This window comes from Pleurodeles waltl, chromosome 5 (assembly GCF_031143425.1).
Source record: "Pleurodeles waltl isolate 20211129_DDA chromosome 5, aPleWal1.hap1.20221129, whole genome shotgun sequence".
NCBI classification, from domain to species: Eukaryota; Metazoa; Chordata; class Amphibia; order Caudata; family Salamandridae; genus Pleurodeles; species Pleurodeles waltl.
This window is the reverse complement of record NC_090444.1, coordinates 1,249,638,417-1,249,659,998: the sequence shown is the minus strand read 5'-3', so window position 1 is coordinate 1,249,659,998 and position 21,582 is coordinate 1,249,638,417.

Below are 21,582 nucleotides of genomic sequence, written 5' to 3'. Positions count from 1 at the left end.
ATGAAGCCCCCAAGGACAGTGAGGCAGGCCAGGTGGCTAGGCCTGGTAGCCAGGCTAATCCCTCCCCAGTGGTGCAAGCAGGCAAGGTGGGGCCCAGGAGCATTGGGGCCAAAGGGGCCCCCAGCAAACAGAGGGCAAAGAGAGCAGGCAGACTGGGTGCAGAGGGGCCTGGGGCCAGTAACCAGGAGCCTGGAGTGGGGGGAGCTGGTGAGGAGCTGCAAAGGGCTTAGAGGGCCTCTAGGGGCACATGCAGGGAGACATTTTCTGGCTGGCAAACTGGGCAGCCGGCGGCCCAGGACTGGTCCACGGTAGACATTGAGGCAAGGATCAGGGAACAGAGGCTGGTGGTCCAGGAGATGGAGGGAAAATGGGCCCAGTTATGCAAGGGCAGGGTGGAGGCCATAGACATGGAACGACCCCTGAAAAGGAAGGCAGGCAAAGAGGAAGTGGGGGGACAGAAGGGTCCTGGGGCTGGGTTGGGCACTTGGGTGTGGGTTCGACCGGAGGGGAGTCAAGAGGCTTGTGAGGCCATGGGGTCCAGCTGTGTGACGGACACGAGTGGCGCATACGAACTGGCAGAAAGAAGGTGGTGCCAACGGGGCACAACACGGCTCCAGGACGTTGGTCTGAAGCACTAGAGGGGTCTTTGTCGGCCTTCTCCACACCACAGGAACGCATTGGGTGCAAGTATGGTGGACGCTAAAAAGGACACGCTCGTGATGAGTGGAATGAGACGGTGGCTGGGAAAGGTGTGGGCGACGAGTGTGAGATGGACGATGAAGTAGAGGTGGAGCTGGATTACGAGGATGAGTCAGAAGAATGGGAAGAGGGGGAGATACGCGAAAGCAAGGTGAGAAGCGATGGTGGAAGGGAGGAAGGGCACAAGAGCGGCGCAACCCTCTCTTCGATTTCTGTATTGCAGGAGCAGGCAGTCAAAGGAAAGGCGAAGACAATCATATGCGGGGAGGAACGGGCTCGCCCAGCTCCGACAATGGCTAAATGGAAGGCTTCCTGGGTGCAAGGGAAGGGAGAATGGAGGTCCGTTTGGGGCGATGGTCAAAACAAGGTTTACGACTACGCACAAGTCAGTAGGCGTGGGCGATCATTCTATTCATGACATACCTGGAGTTAGTGCAGCCCAGGTGGGGGACGTTACGCCAGCAGTACAGGCTGAGGCTCCTGCAGGAGACATGGGGGACATCTCGAAGGGTGATGGCAAGGATGGTGAGGACAAGGGCAGAGAGGGGCTTAGGAAGTGGCTCCCATATATGGGTCTTGCGATGCCTTTGTGTTCTCATGTGGCGGAAAAGACTAAATCCAGGATTTGGCGACACAAATACATAGATGTGTTCTAATTACTCCACAGGGACATTCAGGCTAAGGAGGGCTCCAAGGAGGAGGAACGGGAGAAAGCACATAGGCCCAGGGTGACGATTACGATGGATAACTGGAAGTCCGCATTTTTTATATATGCTAGTATCTATTGTGAAAAACTTCCCGACAGGGCCATTGTGGTTTTTAAATACATGGACATGATACGCAAAGCACAAATGCATTTTTGGGGGGTTTCTCATGGTTGAATTATGATGAAGAATTTAGAGCAACAGGTCAGTGTGAATCCAGAAAAACCTGGGGGGATGTTGACAAGGAATTGTGGATGCAGTGGGTGGCTTCATCACATTCTGTAAGAGGAGGTAGGACATTCTGTAGGTGCCTTGCTTCCTCACCATAGGATCCGAGTGTCGGTGGGGCTACGGGAGGACATCAGAGTATGGGAGACTTTCTTGGCGAGTTTTAATGGGGTTTCCATGAACTTTCGGGAGGAGGACACGATCTGGCAGGTACAAATCTTCTCGGATGCAGCTGGGGCCTCTGGGTTTGGCCTTTTTTGGTACAGCAGGTGGTGTGCGGAGCAGTATCCAGCATGTTGGCTGACACAAGGCAGGAGTATTGCCTTTTTGGAATTCTTCCCTCTGTTAGTAGCTTTGACTGTGTGGTGTGACGAACTCGCCTACAGGACGGTAGTTTTTCACGTGGACAACATGACGGTAATGGAACTGGTGAACAGACAAAGAAATAAGGATCTGAGGGTGTTGCATTTGTTGAGATGTTTTATGCGTAGATGCCTATCATTAAATGTTATATTTAAGGCAGGGTGAACAATGCCATTGCCATTGCAGATTCCCTGTCTCGTTCACAGTGGCATTGGTTTCGCAGCCTGGCACCAGGAGCAGAGCGACTCAAGACAGTGGTCCAGGCAGACATTTGGGAATGGGGGGCGTGATGGTCATTGGGCTGGTGGAGATGTCTTTAGCAGATTCAACTCGGAAGAGTTATGGACTGGCATGGTTGGAATTTCAGAGTTTTAAATGTTGGGAGGGGGATTTTTTAGTACAGAGTTCTGACATGCTGCAGTCTCGCACTTTGCGTTTTGTTTTGTTCTTGATTCAAAAGGGGCTGTCGCCTGCAATGATTCGGGGCAGGCTGGCTGGCGTCTCCTTTTATGGGAAATTGTTTTTCGGTTGTGACCCAGCGAAGGATGATATTTTGGGTAGGATGTTGAAGGGGTGGGGTAGAGCAAGGGCGGACATGGGCAGGACAGCAAGGGAACCCATTATGATTGAGTTGTTGTTGGAACTGTTGCATGTGTTGCCAGTTTGTTATGTGGACCCTCGTGAGCTGGCTTTGCTTCAATTGTGCATGGGGTGGATGTTTTTTGGAGCATTCCGGGTGTCTGAGATGTTGGATGTGGGGAACGTTGCAGGTGTGAGGACGGGTGACATCTGCCTGAAGGAGGAGCGCTTGGGCATATGGCTCAGCTGGTCCAGAATGGACCTGCTTCGGAAAGGAAAGTGGGTATGGCTGAGAAAAGGGGGGGATGCAGCTGCTTGTTAAATTTTCGAGAGGAGCAGTTTTAGGGCGGCATAGCTGATTGGTGAGGCCGGCGTTTTTAGCCATGCAAGTGGCGAAAACCTCACTGCGTTCCAGTTGCTGGCTGTTTTGCGCATGGCGTTGAGAAGGATTGGGAGACAGGCACAGTGCTATGGGACTCACTCTTTCAGGATTGGGGCTGCTACTGCAGTGGCGCACCTGGGTTGGGATTGGGCGGCAATCAGGCGAATAGGTAGGTGGCGGTCGCGGTGCTGCGAGCGTTATGTGAGGGTCTCAGTGGAGGTTGGTATTGATGAGTGGGTAGTGACAAAGGGGGTTGGTGTATGGGCGTGAGCGGTGTAAGTTGTATTAAAATCTGTTTTCTTTGCAGGTTGCGTGGCCGGCCGCAAGAGTGGGAAAATGTTCACGTGGATGGTCAGTCATTCATTCATCCATTGCGATATATGCGGAAAGGCAGATATATGGACGCTCATTGGTATTGTCAAGTGGACGGCATGAAGTCTTGTGGTGGGGGAAGAGCGGAATGAGGTGGCGCAATTTGCTTCCTTTTCTAACATCAATGATGCCCAATTGGGTTGTCTGGATATGTTGTTATTGCATTTAGGGGAAACTGATTTGGTTAAACTTTCAGGGCTCACTCTACTGCAAAATATGCAACAAGATCTGGAGTTGCTTTGCCAAAAGATGCATGGTACTTGCTTAGTATGGACTGAATTTGTACCTAGGAGGAAGTGGAGAGGGGCATTGAAACATGGGGCTGTGGAGAGAGCTTGGAGGAAGCTAAATAGAGCAATGAGGGTTTTCTGCTGGGCGAATGGTATAAAGGTGTTGAAACACAAGGACATTAATGAAGAAGAGGTGGGATGTTTAGGTCGAATGGTGTGCTCCTCTCTGACCTGGGTAATGCTTATTATATCATGGAGCTCCGATTAATGTTGGGGGATTTGAGGGGAGAGAAGATGTGGCTCAAGAACAGAGCCTAAGCATGCAATATTGCAGTGCTGGTGGGGCAGCAAAATGCATATAGGGTTTGTGCTGAGTGGCAGTAGATGAGGGAGGGTGGAGACTCAGATGCGGGCTTGGCCACCCTTCCAGGGGGGAGAAAGAAACAGGTGAAGGATGATAGCGTGGGGGATGCCAGAAGCAGGCAGGGGATGAAAGGAAAAGGGGGATGTGTGGAAGATGGATGAACAGAGGCTAATGGAGGGGATGAGTGAAAAGAGGACTGGGAAAAAGACAACTGTCAGGGCACTCCTATGATCGTATAGGTCATGATCGTATGATCATGAGTGCCCTGACAGTTGTCTTTTTCACTGTTAGTTTCCCTTGAAACATTGGAGGATTAAGGAAGATCCTCTTGCCAGGAGCACCATGCCACAATTGGAATGTTAATGCTATTATATGGACTCACTGTGAGCGCCCAAATCCTATGACTTTCTTCCTAAGTGCTTTTGTTTTGATTCTTTGAAAAGAGGACTGGGGAGAGGTTTTCAAAGGGGTGGGGGGATTTGAACTTTGTTAAAGTTTAGTTGTACAATGTTATTGTATATGAGGCAATCCTGTCCTAAATAAATGGCCTTTTACACTTTAAGAACACTGTGTCACTGATTGTGTTCCGAAGTAGCATGGAAGAAAGGGAGCAGAGTCCTCACCGTCCCATGCCAAACAGGACAGAGTGCACCTCGCTTTAAGTCCTTCCCGAGCTCTGCCTCCGAAATACAACGACCAGAGTGAGTGGCAGTGAGGGAATAAGAATCTAAATAAAAGCACAATAGGAAGGCAAAAATTCACCTAATCAAGGCTTCAAAAAATAATTTAACTGCAACTGCTGTGAGCGGCAAAAGAAGAGAACTAACAGAGGATGAAGCTGTGTTATATATGATTATGGACAACGGCGTGGCTTGGTCAGTAAGACTTGGGGGTTGTGAGCTTCAGATTTTCCAACAAATACAACAAGCAGAGTGCATGAGAGGCGATAAAGGGGCAGTGGAAAGGGAGACAAATGTGGATTGGCAGGGGTATTAAGTGTGAGAAAACACAATATTCTGTAAAATAATCAACATTGTTGAAGACTTTCAAAGCAGAGAGGGACAGAGGGTGTGTGTGGTTTTGTCTGTGTTTATGTAAAAACTTCTGGTGAAATCGGACAGACGCCTCGTCATCGACGGCGCCTCCTTCACAATGGCAAAGAGCCTCACCCCACTGGCTCAGACCCTGCAGCTGAAAAATAAAACAATAATTTGTTTTAGCTTTCAGCTGCTGGCTCCGAGCCAGCAGATGTAGGAGGCACTGGGTTGGGAGGGGGAGGAGGAGTGAGTGCACTTAAGTGTGCATCAGATATGCGCACTTAGGTTTCTCAAGCCCAGCTGTATTTGACAGCCGGGTTGGAGAAACAGTACAGACTCCCTGTGCCTGAGCGAGCAGTAAACCAGCCTGTGCAAGCCAATCCCCGCGCTGCTCTCATGCTTGAAAATAGCATGAGAGCAGTGCAGGAATTGGACAGGGAGTCTCTGAAGCTGCTGGTACCAGGAAGAAGCGACCGAGGCAGCCTGCAGCACCAGGTCAGTTTTTGTTTTCTTTAATGTCAAAACCCTCTCTCCATGCCTGCCTACCCTGCACAACCCACGCCTCCTCCACTCGCCCCACCTCTTTTAATATGTGCCGGCCGCCCCTGCTCACCATACCCGACTGAAAGCACCCAACTGTTTACCACAAAATACATTTATTAGGGAAGTGTAACACCCCAAACACCACTCCCTCGAAGCTACGTCCCTAGTTATGGACATTATTATTGGTTGAATTGGTCATGTGTTGTGGCTTTACATGGTTGAATAGAAGTTGCAGTTTTTTTATCGCTGCTTTGTAAGAATATAGTAAAGAAAGTTGAGCATAATCGAGGCTCCAGTCCTGGCATAGAACCAGCATTACTTCATCATAAAGTGAAGCAGAGAGGTGCCAAGCTTGTCTAGTATGATCACAGCCCAAAGTGTTCATCCACTGTTCGTACTGTGCTTTTCCAACGTGTTCTGTAATTTGAATAGGTTATATTAGTGATGCCGCATTCTTAGCCAACCAACTTGCTTGAAACTTATTTTATAAGCCTTGGAAGAATCGTTGTTGCCTCAGATTCGTAGATGTGGCTGTTTCCCCAACAAATGGAGGCTACCACACTGAGAGTGCTTAATCATTGACTTGAAACTGTACCTGCTTCTGTAGAGCTTAATCACTTAAGCAATCCTGTTTTGAATGCTAAAGGATGTGATTAGATGTGGGAGAGCAGGATACTTCATGGGAAGGCTGAGTCAGGGGCCTGCTTTGACTGTACAATCCCAAGTACGAGACGAGCTCAGCTAAACCTCAGGTTTTATCCCATCTGTCAGGTCACCCCCCAAATTGCAGATGTTACATGGATGGCGTAACACAGTCCCCAACGGCTACAGAGGTGTTCAGAGGCTGCCTACCCCTCAGGAGGCTCCCAATCCGTCAAGAGGCTCCCATTTAGCCCAGGGACATGGAATATCTGTGACATATTGGAGACTCGGAGGCTGCTCTTCCCATTTCGCAGGGATTCTATCACTTAGCATTAGCTCACTGGTCACCTGTATTTGGCAGTGCACAATGTCACACCTGACGATTAACCTTTTTCATTCGTACTTTGAGTGGAATCTTGTTCAGGTAATTGATGATGTGGAAGGGAAGACTTGGAGGGTTGCAGATGTAACTTTAACTGTCTGCTTGGTACTGACTTGCTGGAGATGTGCAGTAAAAAGACAAGAAGTGAGAGAACTTGGCTTTTTGACAATATACCAATTCAGGGCACGTGCTGATGCAGGTGCTCAGCTGTTGCATATTGGCGCATGGTGCAAATTGACACAGGTTTCTCAGTCTAGTGATGTAAAACTGTGTTTATCCAGGTGCTGCTCCTCCGTATGGGCAGAGAAGTGCCGCCCCCCGCCAGCAGCAACCTCTGCAAATCCTTTTACAGGGAAAAGATAATAAACCCTGTTTGTTATCCTTTCCATGTAAAAGGTGCAGGGCATTGGGGGTGACGAGCCAAGGGGAGTGCTCTGTGCAATCCCCTCAGAGCGCATCTTTGTTTGGCCAGCCATCTCAGGCCGGCCAAGCACACATGCGCTGCAGGCTCTCGTGTTGCTGGGCTGGAGAGAGCCTGCACTTTCTCCCAGTCTGCCTGGGAGTGACGGGGGAGGTGTGGCGCGCAGCGGGGGAGCAGAGGTAAGTTTAAAAAAATATTTTTATTATTTAATAATTTTTTCCCCATGCCCCCCGCACCCCTTGCCCCGCCCAGCCCCAGCCACGCGAGTCGCTCCTCTGTCTATCTGCTGAAAATGTAAGTAGCTGCAGAAAGCTGGGCTTCAATGGAGTAGCCAGCGTGCCATGGACCCTAGTGCAAAAAAGTAAATGCCCCCTGTATATTGTTTGAACTGTAAAAGACAGCAATACAGACCTGCCAACTCACAGAGTGCCACTGTGTGGCACACAATATCGTCTTCCCTCACAAGGTCACCCAGTGAGGAGACGAAATCACAAGAAAGACGAACTGAAAACCACTACACAAAGTAGTTTTCCAACTCATTTTTGGAAGCTCTGGTCTGTTGATGTCTATTAAGGGGTGTGAAAACGGTCGCAGGGGTGTGGCCAAGATGACGACGTGAATGGATGCTTCCTGCTGAGGCTCCGTTCCTCTGTGGGCCCAGGTGACATTATCCTTGGTGTGTCACCACAGAGAACCGCTGATTAGACACACTGACTCCCCTACGGTGAGGGAGTGCCACCGGGGAGCTGAGCTGCGTTATCGGCCAGCCACAGAGAAAAGGGACACAGAGGGGGCAGTCGCAGCCTGCCAACATTGACCTGCGGGGAAGGTGGCCCTCACCTCTGCCTGGGGCAGTGCCACAGTAGCTTGTGCACTCCTATTGAGTGCTTCCTGGCAGAGTGAGGAGTGCTTATGATCAGCATGAGCTGTACCTCAACCCAGGGGAACGAGGTTAAGATGCTGGCCCTGGAGGGTGCTGGCAACATGAAGAAGGTGAGAATGAGCTTGTGGGGGTTGTAAGAGCAGCCCGCTAGGGTGCTGGTGGTGGCTGGAGGCTTGGCTGTGACTTTAGTGGCAACTGGCTCTCCCAGACTTTGGTGCCATCAGGGGGAGAGTGCTTGGACTGGCTAGGGGGTGGATCGCCCCTAAAAGACTGAGCCCCAGAAAAGACCCCAAAGAGAGAAGCTTCCCAGCAAGGCCAAAATCTGTTGTGCCTGAGAGAGCAGCTGGCCTGATGTCCATGAGTGACTGGGACCTCCAGTAGGGGTACAGACTGGCAATGTGACTGTCATGCCCCGGATGAAGCAATGAAGCAATGTTTTTGTCCTCACACAAAGGGGCTTCTTCACCCTTTAGTGATGCCTGGAACCAGAGTAGGGGAGAAGGGAAATTCTTGGAACTGGTCAGATCTGGCTATCTTCTCACACATTTTAGAAGCTGGGCACCTGAAATACAAGCACAGGGGCTCTCACTCCATTACTTTTAAAGCACTTTTGGAACGGGGACTGAATCTCAGCCAGAAAGACTGCAGGACTGCTCACTTAAGTCATCTGGCCTGCTCCACTGTGGGTGCCCTGCTGCCTGCTGCTGGGTGCCATAAAGGATTCTCTGGATAGCTTTTCTGCTTGTGGCCCTGCTGCCAGTGCTCCCTGGTTTGTGTTCTACAAAGGCACTATGGCCCTACCAGGCAGAACCACCACTTAAACATCCTGTTGTGGGCAGGCCTGCCTCTTTACCCTGCGCCCCCCTACATGTTCTCCTAGGGGCCATGATGAAATTACTGATCGGCACTTGTTGCCCCTGGTCCTGCAAATGTATATATTGCGCTGACGACAGTGCATGGTGAGTGCTTTATTCCTCATCTCAAGTGCAGGCTAGCTTGCCCCATGTCCTACAGTTAGTGTGTGCTGAGTACCACAGTTTCCCTCTGAGACGTTGTTCGTTCTTGCAACAACACAGAGAGTGCCTCATTGTTCAACCCTCCAACCGCCCGACCCCTGGCGAGGAGGGGCTGGGAAGAGGAAGGTATCCGGCTGGTGAGCGCAGACAGAGCACGCACAACCTAGTTCCCCTGGGGCACAAGCAGACACCATCTCCTGCTGTCAGAGTATGGAAGGAGGCAGGCACTCATCTGTTCAGTCCTCACTGCTGCGGCCCGAGTAACCCTACTAGGGTCCCGTGAGGCTGTCATCGATGCGGAGGGCCGGAACATCCCAACGTTGAGGAGATGGCCGGGCTGCCACTACCTGGCCCCTGGAACAAGAGGAACACCATGGTGCAGCCACAACGGTTCCCTTGCGGCGACCCCAAGACGGTACCCTGTTGGCATTCTGTGCTAACTAGCGGGTGGCCTTGTGTTGGCATCCAAACTGGCGGGGATCACAGGAGGTTTCTCTCTTCCAGCAGTCTTTAACTGCATTCTCTTGGATCCCAGAAGGTTGAAAGGCTGCCCTGCGCACTGGCGAGCATCTACCGTTTCACAATTCTGCACAGAGGGAGACCCAGCAACGCCTCCCTGCCAATCTCGTGTTGGAACATACTTTGGGGGCACTGGTTCTTTTGTTGGCGGCATCCCAGGGGCAGTCTTTGATGGAGGGCCCCCTTATTCCACCAGGAAATTGCCACAAACCAACCACAATCCATGTAGTAGGCCCGCAGGTGCTCCTGTGTCCCACGATCCTTTCCTAACCTACTGTATTATAAGTTATAGGCGCCCATGCGCCTCTGTGCCTGTCGAATGTCTGGCGTGAGCAGTGCTCTGATCGCCCAGTCCTTTTAAGGGGATGGAGTGCGTAGCCCTTTTAGGCAGCACGCTGCAAACTGAACGACAACTAGTCGTTCAGGACTTCATGTTTACTTCGGCTTCCCTGATTCCTAGCGTCCTGCTTTCTCTGTTCTTAGCGGTGCCTCTCACCGGTTCCCATCCTGCTCCATTCTTCGTCCTCGTCCCAGCCCTCCGCTTCCTAGTCGGGGGACAGGTCTGCGCTCTCTTCATTCACGCTCATCGTGTCCTGCAAGAAAGAAGATAAACAAACATTTTAAAATCTCGCACATTGTCTTCAATGTGGTTACATGCTTATCACACTAGCATAATTCTATGGCAGGACTGGAGGCGAGGATTATGCATATCTTTCTTCACTTTTTATTTAAACAGCAAGTTCAAAGTTAAACACAAGAAACAAAAAACGGCAAGGAGCTCCACGAGACTGCCACCATGGAAACCGTCATCCAATGAGGGTCCAGTGTTGCCGGCAGTATATATATCCACGAGCCTGTCAATCTTCCTCTTTCTTCACTGCTCAGGAACACAGATAAGTGCCTTTCTGCCTCTGAGCGTTGTTGAAATTACGCGCTTTGTTTTCAAGCGTTTCTGCTTGCGCACGTTCTTCCATTGAAGTTTCTCATGTACACGGTGTAATTGCGGCGCGTCTCCTCAGTGCAGCAGACTCCTGAAAGAGCGCTGTTTTTCCTCTCAGGAGACGCGTCGGGCCCTCTAGAGGGCGCGCACTTCAAATTCCTAACATTTTTCACTCGCGTGTTCAGCGCTCGGGTTTTCTCGACGCTCAACACGCGTTTCTTTGTAACAGTTTGGGTCATTTAAACCCAGGTTTTTTCCCCATCCAGCGGACCCCGTTTTTTATGGTGGTTGTTACCCCTTTGGGAAGAACACTCAGTTACATATTCTTTAAAATCCTTTGGCTCCTGACAGGACTGGATAAGGTTTTTTTTTTTTACCCTTTGTAACTTTTTCTGGGTGTTTTTTCTGTCATTTTTCATATGAGTCACAGGATGCAATCCACTCAGAACAATGATTCTATCTCCAATATGTCCCCAGGTGAAGGCCCTTCTCACCGTTCCATTCCCTCAGGAATGGATATATTGTTTTCTCAAGCCATCTCTCAAGCCCTCGCTCCCCTTAGAGATAGTGTAGCGCAACTCACGGAACAAGTTTCCAAAGGGACTGGCATGTTTGGCGCGACGGGGATGGAAGGTATATCCTCTTCAGTTCCCAAGAAAATGCGCAAGCGTGACGCGGGGCACCTTGAAGACGTCGTGCTTTTATCTGGCGCCTTCAGTAAGAGTGCGCGCGCGCACAAGCACATACCCTCCCGGGAGGGCTATATACCCGGCGTAATGGGTGAAAAGCTTCACCACAAATCGGACCTTGATGTTGGGTCGCAGAGAGGCATCACTGGTGACTCATATGGGGACTCCTCCTCAGTGGAGGAAGAGGAGGCTGGCCGCCCTTGGCGCCCGGGAGCTTCTTTGCAGGAAACCTTGGATTCTGAGGACTCTGGTTCAGACATGTTTGAACCAGAAGGAATTTATCATCCTCGTTCGTCGGAATGGATACCAGACCACAAGGTGGCTGAGTACGTGGCAGCAAAAATTAGACAACCTCTTGATAAGGAGGTGCGCTCCCGATTGAAAGCGGAATGCCCTCGTCCAACGCTAATGGACAAGGTAGCTGCCACGCCAGATATCGACCCGAAGTTGTGTACCTTTTTTTCCAAGTACATGAAGGACCCTAAGAAGGGTATAGATAGGTCCTGGAGGACGTGCCAGGACAAACTCCTGGATGTGTTAGGGCCCCTTACTTGCTGGAGAAGTGTGGCTCAATGGTTAGAGCGGCAGACTCTGAAGCAGAGATCTGGCTCAAGACCAGGGTTCAAGTCCTGCTTCGGCAGGTCTTGGGCTCAATTCCCCTAGACCAGATAATTCTCGCCTCGGTGCCTAATCTAATTCATGGGTCCCACTCTGCAACTCTGGGCAATAGCTTGCTTAATCTCCACAACGGCCCCAACAGTGCTTGGATGCCTGGCTTCACCCTGGGGGTGCTCAGGAGTGGGTGCCTCACAGGGAAAAGCCAGGAGGGGTTCCATAGCGGTATGAGTACAGCGCCTTGAGACCCTAACGGGTGAGTAGTGTGCTATACAAGTGCTAATTTACATTTACTCAAATAATTCAACTGGCAGAACGTGCCAAACAGTCAAACTCACCCCTCCCAACTGATGTTGTGGTGGGGTGGACCCAGAGAGCAGTATGTCTCCTGGGCAACGCCAACTGTGCCCTCTCTGCTGAAAGGCGCAGATCTTTACTTATCAAAATTGACCCTAAGTTGGGGGAACTTTCTAATTCGGAGGCAGGGGCTATTGCCCAAGGCAACTTATTTGGCGTTCCTTTTGTGAAGGAACTGGGAAAATTTGTGGCCACCTTTTCGGCACTTGACAAAGCACAAACGTCTATAAAAAAGATTTTTCCAAATAAGGTTTTTGGAGGGGCCGGACGAGGTAGGGGTCGCTCTTCCGGCCGCAATTTCCAACAAGGCCCTGCTGCATACAGAAACAATGGTTGGCGTGATGGTCGCCAGGGAACCTTCTACCCCAACAGAGGCAGAGGAAGAGGCAGAGCGCATAGACCCGCCGGGGGAGCAAGTAATGCCCCAGGAGGACCCTCGGGTGAGGCTTATCCCTTTTTCCCCTCAAAAATTTGGAGGGAGGTTACATTTATTCAGAACCGCTTGGGAACGTATCACCTCAGATGCCTGGGTACTTCAAACAGTCTCTGGTTTTCAAATAGAGTTTTGGGGGACCCCAGTCCAGGACTCTCTACCCATTCCTCTAGTCTTTTCAAGGGCAGAATCCAATCTCATAGATACGGAGGTTCAGGATCTCCTCCAGAAAGAGGCCATTTGTGTCACATCCTTGCACCCCAGGGGTTTCTTAAGCAACATCTTCCTTGTGGAGAAAAAGGACAAGGGTTTTCGCCCGGTCATCAATCTCCGGTCCTTCAACGAATGGGTAACATACAGGCATTTCAAAATGGAGGGCATTCATTTACTCCGAGATCTCCTCTTGAAAGGGGACTGGATGGTTCGCCTGGACCTCAAAGATGCTTACCTCACAGTCCCGATTTATCCGCCTCACCGCAGGTTCCTACAGTTTCAGTGGAGGGACCAGGTGTTCGAGTTCACCTCTCTCCCATTCGGTCTGTCATCAGCACCATGGTGCTTCCCAAACTCCTCACACCGGTAGTGGAGGTTCTCCGGTCGCAGGGAATTCGTCTTATCATTTATCTGGACGACATCCTTCTTATGGATCAAGCCAGGTCTCAGCTTATCTACAATATGAACACAACTATTGTGCTTCTGCAGATTCTAGGGTTTGTGATCAACCAACAGAAGTCAGATCTCCTCCCTTCCCAAACCATGATTTTTCTGGGTTTCCTTATAGACTCCCGGTCAGCATCTCTCAGTCTCCCCATCCCGAAGATTTCCAAAATCAGGAAGGAATTAAAGAAGGTCCTAAGACGCAACAGGATTTCGTTGCGCCAGTTGGCCAGGATAGTGGGTCTGCTTTCATCATCTATTCAGGCCATCTTTCCGGGCCCCCTCCACTACAGGGCCCTCCAACGCCTCAAGGCCTATCATCTTCGACGCGGGGTCACATACTCCGAGTTAATCTCCCTCTCTTTGGAGGCAAAGACGGAGTTACATTGGTGGCTGGACCACATGGAGGCATGGAATGGCAGGGCCATCTTCGGAGCCTCCCCAGATCTGGTGATAGAGTCGGATGCCAGTCGCCACGGTTGGGGAGCGCTTTGCGGGAACATCTCATTCGGGGGACGCTGGACACCTCGAGAGCTCGAAATGCACATCAATTGTCTGGAACTCCTTGCAGGCTCTTTTGCGATCAAGTCCCTAACACGGGACAGAATTTCCTGTGTGGTTCTCCTATGCATGGACAATGTCTCAGCGGTTCAACACATCAACCGCCTGGGGGGGACACGTTCAAAGGCTATAGCGGATCAAGCGAAGGATTTTTGGCATTTTTGTCTGCAACATCAGATATCTGTCACAGCAGAGTATCTCCCGGGGGATCAGAACGCCGTGGCAGATTGGAGTTCCCGTTACTTAACGGACTCCAGTGATTGGCAATTAGACCACATGATTTTTCAATCAATAATGAATCGATGCGGTCCCTGCTCAGTGGACCTGTTCGCTTCCAGATGGAACGCCCACTTGCCTCTGTACTTCAGCTGGCGCCCGGATCCGGGAGCCGCAGCAGTGGATGCTTTTCTCCAAAACTGGGAGCCGCATCTGGGATACGCTTTTCCCCCGTTCCTTCTTATCCCGAGAGTTTCAGCTCAGGTTCGTCGCCAGAGAGCGACAGTGGTTCTAATAACCCCGCTTTGGAGATCCCAGGCGTGGTTTCCAGCTCTTCTGGAGCTCTCTTGCGAAGCTCCAATTCGCCTTCCGGTCTTTCCATCACTCCTACGAGATCCATCAGGAGTATTCCATCCCCTAGTTCTCCAAGGCCATTTATATTTGGTGGCATGGAAGATTTCAGGTATCGCTGGGAAGATTGCCAACTTTCACAAGAAGCTAGGAAGTTCATTTCACAGGCTTGGGCACCTGGAACACGTAAACGATACAACTCCGCTTGGAGTAGGTGGTCTCGCTGGTGTATGGACAAACATTTCAATCCCATGGGGGCCCGCGTTACCGACATCATAAATTTCCTTGCCGAACTGGCGGAGTCGGGGTTGGCTTACCGTACGATAAACTCTTTTAGATCAGCTATCTCAGCAGGTCATCCTCCTCTTGACGATCAACCGATCGGGGAACATCCTTGGGTATGTAAGCTCCTTAAAGGTATTCGACTTTCCAGGCCTCCACAACCTAGATATTCGGAACTATGGGATGTCAACCTAGTTCTTAACTTATTATCCTCGTGGCAGGATAATCAATTCCTGTCGAGGAAGGAGTTGTCAGCAAAACTAGCCATTCTTTTATGTCTTATTTCATGTAAATGGGTATCGGATATAAGGGCGTTGGATATCTCTGCTCAAATTTTTTCCCCAGAAGGAGTAACTTTTACGATCTCTAGGAGAACAAAAAATAATACAAGGTCTGTATCTTACCCCGCTTTCCCTAGCGCTCCTAAATTATGTGTGGTACGCTGCCTCAAAACCTATGAGAGCGTAACCATGGGACTCAGACCTCCAGGGGAGAATCAACTTCTAATTTCATTAAAGAAACCTTTTAGGGCAGTCTCATCCCCCTCCATCGCCAGATGGGTTAAGTGGATTTTAGCGGAGGCTGGTGTCAATGTACAAGAGTTCGGCGCACACTCCACTCGGGGTGCCATGGCCTCAAAAGCCATCCAAGTTGGAGGTCGACTCGAAGACATTATGAGTGCTGCGGATTGGTCTTCAGAATCTACTTTTAAAAAGTTTAATTTCAAACCAATACATGAGGCAGCCTCTTTAGTGGTAAGTAAGCTTTGAACTTGCATAATCCTCGCCTCCGGTCCTGCCATAGAATGCAAAATTTCCTAGCTATCGTGAAGGAAAGTTTCAATTCTATTAAGGACACGGAGGCGAGGATTATCCCACCCTTCACGGGACACATGTTTTCCCACCCGAACGTCACACCTCCTCGTTCTGAGGTAGTATATATTTATATATATATTCTATTACGCACTTATATATATTTAATGGTATGCGTTCTTAACGAGTTTCATTGTTGGATTGTCTGCATTAACTCATGAATCGTTTTCTTTCTGCAATGCCTAGGATCTTATGGACATACAGGTTTTTGGTTGCTTATTGTTATCAGCATAGATCAGTCTACTTAATCTCTCATATCTACCCATAGGACCAGAGACAGCGGCCTCTTGAGACATCTGCAATTCCTTTCGCAGCGAAGTCGAGGAAGATTGACAGGCTCGTGGATATGTATACTGCCGGCAACACTGGACCCTCATTGGATGACGGTTTCCATGGTGGCAGTCTCGTGGAGCTCATTGCCGTTTTTTGTTTCTTGTGTTTAACTTTTAACTTGCTGTTGAAATAAAAAGTGAAGAAAGATATGCATAATCCTCGCCTCGGTGTCCTTAATAGAATTGAAACTTTCCTTCACGATAGCTAGGAAATTTCGCATTATTGTTGATACTTATCTGATGTGACACTTGCGAAATGAAGTCCTAGCTCCTGGACGTCGTCCCTAAAAGCAAAAGAGTGTAGTCATGAAAAAGACAATCATAGCTGAAATGTTAATTTGATGTCTTTAATTTCCTTAATGAACCTGATGATTAAGGTTCCATTATAATTGTTTGGTAATCTTCCTGACTCAAATTCCTGTACCTTATTTTGTTCCCTGGAAGCAGCATTTCTCTCCACTTGCATCTATGTATATGGGGTAGGTGTAGAGGGCTTAGGTCTATAAGTTACCTGTATATATAATCCAGACATTTTCTTAGAAGCATTTACATTGAAGCTCTTGTATTTGTAGATGCAGTCATCAGGGGCCAGGCGGTTTCACAGCAATCTACCAGAAGGGAGGAAGGGACAGTAGGTAATCCATAAATACATTGCATATTAATAAGTGCTCACATAATAGTTAATTAGGCACTAATTCTGTGACTCACCTCTTAGAAGCTGAGAAGAAGACAAGGTAGCTCAGAAGTCCCCAAGTGGCAGTCTGGTGTCCATCAGCTTGTCTTTTCATCCTGGTAGGCCAGGCTGGATCATCATTATCTGATCCGCCTGACCAGCAGCGAAGTTAGGAACTTTCTGCGTGTCCATATCACTCGTACAAAAAAAAAGATAGGAACCTGACAGTGCCCACGCTTGAGGCATGACCACTGTATGAGGTTTACTAGGAGCTCAGTTGGCCGGTTCCTATGTTTTCATGATGATATATTTGTTATTACAATGCTAACGTTCATGTGATAAGGTATATGTTTGTTGCTAGACTGTTGCATTTTCCTGCCCTGATATTATGTTGTGTAACATTTTGCCTTGCCTTATCTGAATACTAAGTCACATTACAGTAACTGCATTCTAGGTGCAATATTAATGAGTTATGTGAATAGGATAACGGGCGCTATTTCAGTAGTCACATAATATACACAATATACACAGTAATTATGGGGCGAGCATGGGTTATCTTTGGTGTGTAACGTATACTCACCCTGACTAGAGTGTGGGTTCTGCCTGGCAGAGGTGCATACCTTAGCCAACTAGAAACCCCATTTCTAACAATGGTGATCAGCGGTGAGGCTAAAAGTTGGGTTGCGCAATACCACAGTAACTCATTTTTGCATTACAAAACTCTGCATTTATACCATTATGTGTTGTTGATATTCTTCTCTTCTCTCAGATTGGTCATTTTTATTGGTTACTTCTACCATGTTTTTTTGTACTTGGGATTCTTGTTGCTTATTCCAGGGTTGCTACCTTGCCAAAATGGAATCTACCTTTGACATGAGATACCTGGGCCCGTATTTACACTTTTTTTAGCGCCGCATTTGCGCCGCTTTTTGACGCAAAACGGCGCAAACCTACAAAATACAATGGTATTTTGCAAGTTTGCGCCGTTTTTGCGTCAAAAAACGACGCAAATGCGGCGCAAAAAAAGTATAAATACGGGCCCTGGTGTTTTACACAGTGGAGGAGTTAAAGGGATTCTGCAAGGAGCAGGGATTAACTGTGAGTGAGGAATCCAATCGGTCTGACCTTCTGAAAACCCTACTTGAGCCTCAAATAGCACTCTGGAGGAAAGAGTTAAAAGGGAACCAGGAGGGTGGTGGTTCTGTGAAGGACCCTGAGTAGTAGAGGAGGAAGAAAATGACCAGACAGGGACATCAGTAGAGAATGAGGACCTCATATATAAGGAGTCCCCTGCTGGGTCTAGTGCCAGGAGCAGTGTCACCTCCCATTCCCTGCCCCCTGAGGAGCTCAGAGATAGGCAGGCTGAGAGGGGCCTGAGGTTCCATGTATCACAGCTGGCTGTAGAAGAGAAGAGGCTAGAGACTGAAAAGGGGAGGATGTCAGAGGCTGAAAGGGCCTTCGCCAGGGAAAAGCTTGCCTTTGAGGAAAGAAAGCTGACCCTTAAGTATAGTGTTAGAGTTCTGGACTCGCCTGCACTGCAGATGGAGTCAAGTGGTGGCAGCGACTTGAAGACTAGTGCCAGGAACAACACCCACATACCCACAGACTTGGTACCTAGCTTCAAAGAGGGGGATGACAAATATCAGTGGCTACAGGAGTATGAGATAGCTCTGACAGTACACAGGATCCCTGAGGGTAGTTGGGAAACTGGCCTAGGGAGTTATATTCCTGATAATGGGAGGGATGCCCTACTGGCCCTAGAAGGGACAGGCAGGCAGGGGTAAATCTCCAAGAAGGAGGCCCTGATTGCTAAATATGGAGTCGCCCCTGAAGATTATAGGTTGAGATTCAGGGCAGTAGGAAACTGTCTTACCAGTCTTGGAGGGTAGGAGTTGTGGAGCAGTGCTGCAGAGCACTAGATGGATGGATGATGGGTAGCACAGCAAACACTTTTGAAGTGCTGTACAATCCGGTTATCAGAGACCACATGTTCGGTTGCTGTTTTCCAGGGCTAAGCCAACACCTGTTGGAGAGTAAGTTGTCTGACCCCAGTGAACTTGCAAAGTAAGCAGACCTCTGGGTGAGTACCAGGAGGTTTGGAGAGGCACTAGGGAGTGGCCCTAAAGGGAGTAGCTCAGGATCCCCCCCAACTGAGGGTGGGGCAAGTTCAGAGTAACCCAGATAGGTCCTCTTCGAGTGGGATGGGTGAAGGGTCCCATGACCCTTCTTAGAATAGGAGGAGAGGTGGGGTTGGGAGATATTCCAGGTTGCCCTGTGCACACCCCCAAACCTGGAGAGTACCCTCAGGGGGCCCCAGGAAAGAAATCTAGTTTTTTCGGGAGACCATGCACTGAGGAGGGTCCCATGTTGTCAGGAGAACTTGGGAGCGTGGCTGACACAAGCGTCTAACCAGTTTCGGTGTCTGACGATACCACTCCACAGAGGATGGTGCAGAAGTCCAGATGGAGAGGTAGGAGGACGAAGGCCTCATCCCTAAATTCTGTCCAGCCTAAGGGTAAAGACCTTGAGTTGGGGTGCCAGATTCAGGGTGACACCCCTGACCTGGAGTGAGGGGTGGTTGCCACAAGCGGCCCTACCATTTTGTCTTTTAGGGGTACCCTTCCATGGGGAGGATGGGGTTGCAGAACTCAGGGGGGGGGACAGTGGGAGGAAGTCCTCACACCCTGATTCAACCCAAGGGTGCGGACCCTGGGTTTAGAGACCAGTTGCAGGGTGGAACCCCTGAACTGGTGGGAGAGCTAGGCAGGATGGCTGACATAAGCATCCTTACAGTTCTGGATTCTGGGGGTACCACTCCCAAAAGGAGGGTACGGAACACCAGAAGGAGGAAAGCCTTGCCCCTCGCCTCTGTCCAGCCTGAGAGTTTCAGACCCTGGACTTGGCGGCCAGTCTCAGGGTACCACCCCTGAGCTGGTGGTAAGTGGAGTAAAGACAGTGGGTTCTGGGTGCATAGACAGAGGCATCCAACTGGGTACAAGGGGGGTAGAATTGGCAAATGTTGCCCCTGCAGTTGCGGGAAATTGCTCATGTTATATTGCCCCAAGCAGGGAAGCCCATCAAGGTATTGATTGGTCTACCCTGGCTCTAGGCTGAAGGGGGGTTGTGTTGGAAATGTCTCTTTCTGAAGGGTTATCCCAAACATTTTGCCTTTCGCCTCCTATGTTTCTGACCTTCTTTGTGTTGGCTTTAGGACTCTGGGCACTTTACCACTGCTAATCAGCGCTAAAGTGCATGTGCTCCCTCCCCTACAACTTGGTATACTTGGCTTACACCTGTTTGACTTATTTAATTTACCTGTATGTCCCTTCTAAACCACAGATGCAGCCTTTGAAACATGTCTCAGGCCTGCCACTGCAGTACCTGCATGCACAGTTTACTGCCACACTGACTTGGCAAGTCAAACTATTTGCCAAGTCCTGAACTTCATTTTTTATGACACCTTTCACCCCTAAGGTAGGCCCTAGATAGCCCTATGGGCGGTGTGCTGAATATGTAAAAGATAGGACATATATTTTTATGCATTTTTATGTATTACATGTCCTAGTAGTGACAAACAGCCTATTTTGTTTTTCACTGCTGTGAGTGCTGCTCCTCTCATAGGTTTGCATTGGGAATTCCCTTATATATGTCTAAGTGGTAATTGGAATGGTAGTGTGGTGGATTTTGCATTACTATTTTAGAAATGCCACTTTTAGAAAGTGTACTTTTCTCGGTGCTTACAGCTCTAGTTCGTTGAGCCTGACTCCAATCCACATCTGGGTCAAAGTGACAGCTACCCTTTGTGCATACTCTTCAGACAGCCATCCATGAGGGAGGGTGAGGTGTTGCAGGGTTATATCTGCACTCATCAACATACTGATGGTCTTCCTGGGCTGGGAGAGGCAGAGGCCATTCACACTTTACACTTGAATAGGCTGTGTCCTCCCCTTACACAAAGGGGCTTGTTTACCATTTACAGATGTCTGGAGGCAGAGTAGGGGAAGAGGGAACTTCTTGCAACTGGTCAGATCTGGATGGAACCTTCTCCCACCTTCTAGAAGCTGGGCACCTGGAATATAAGTAGACAGGCTCTCATCCCATGATTTCAGAGCCCTTTTGGAATGGGGACTGAACCTCTGCCAGAAGGACTGCTGGACTTCTCACAGGACTCATCTGGACTGCTCTTCTGTGGTTCCCTGTTACCTGCTGCTGCTGCGTGGCATAAAGGACTCTCTGGATAGCTTATCTGCTTGTGGCCCTGCTGCCAGCTGATCTCTGATTTGTGTTCTACAGAGACATTGTGGCCCTAAAAGGAGGAACCACCATTTGAACATTGTGTTGTGTGCTGGCCTGCCTGTAAGGAAATGCCTCCTTGGCATGGTTGCCCCCTGACTTTTTGCCTTTGCTGATGCTATGTTTACAATTGAAAGTGTGCTGAAGCCTGCTAACCAGGCCCCAGCACCAGTGTTCTTTCCCTAACCTGTACTTTTGTATCCACAATTGGCAGACCCTGGCATCCAGATAAGTCCCTTGTAACTGGTACTTCTAGTACCAAGGGCCCTGATGCCAAGGGAGGTCTCTAAGGGCTGCAGCATGTCTTATGCCACCCTGGAGACCTCTCACTCAGCACAGACACCCTGCTTGCCAGCTTGTGTGTGCTAGTGAGGACAAAACGAGTAAGTCGACATGGCACTCCCCTCAGGGTGCCATGCCAGCCTCTCACTGCCTATGCAGTATAGGTAAGACACCCCTCTAGCAGGCCTTACAGCCCTAAGGCAGGGTGCACTATACCATAGGTGAGGGTACCAGTGCATGAGCATGGTACCCCTACAGTGTCTAAACAAAACCTTAGACATTGTAAGTGCAGGGTAGCCATAAGAGTATATGGTCTGGGAGTTTGTCAAACACGAACTCCACAGCACCATAATGGCTACACTGAAAACTGGGAAGTTTGGTATCAAACTTCTCAGCACAATAAATGCACACTGATGCCAGTGTACATTTTATTGTAAAATACACCCCAGAGGGCACCTTAGAGGTGCCCCCTGAAACTTAACCGACTATCTGTGTAGGCTGACTAGTTTTAGCAGCCTGCCACAAACCGAGACATGTTGCTGGCCCCATGGGGAGAGTGCCTTTGTCACTCTGAGGCCAGTAACAAAGCCTGCACTGGGTGGAGATGCTAACACCTCCCCCAGGCAGGAATTGTCACACCTGGCGGTGAGCCTCAAAGGCTCACC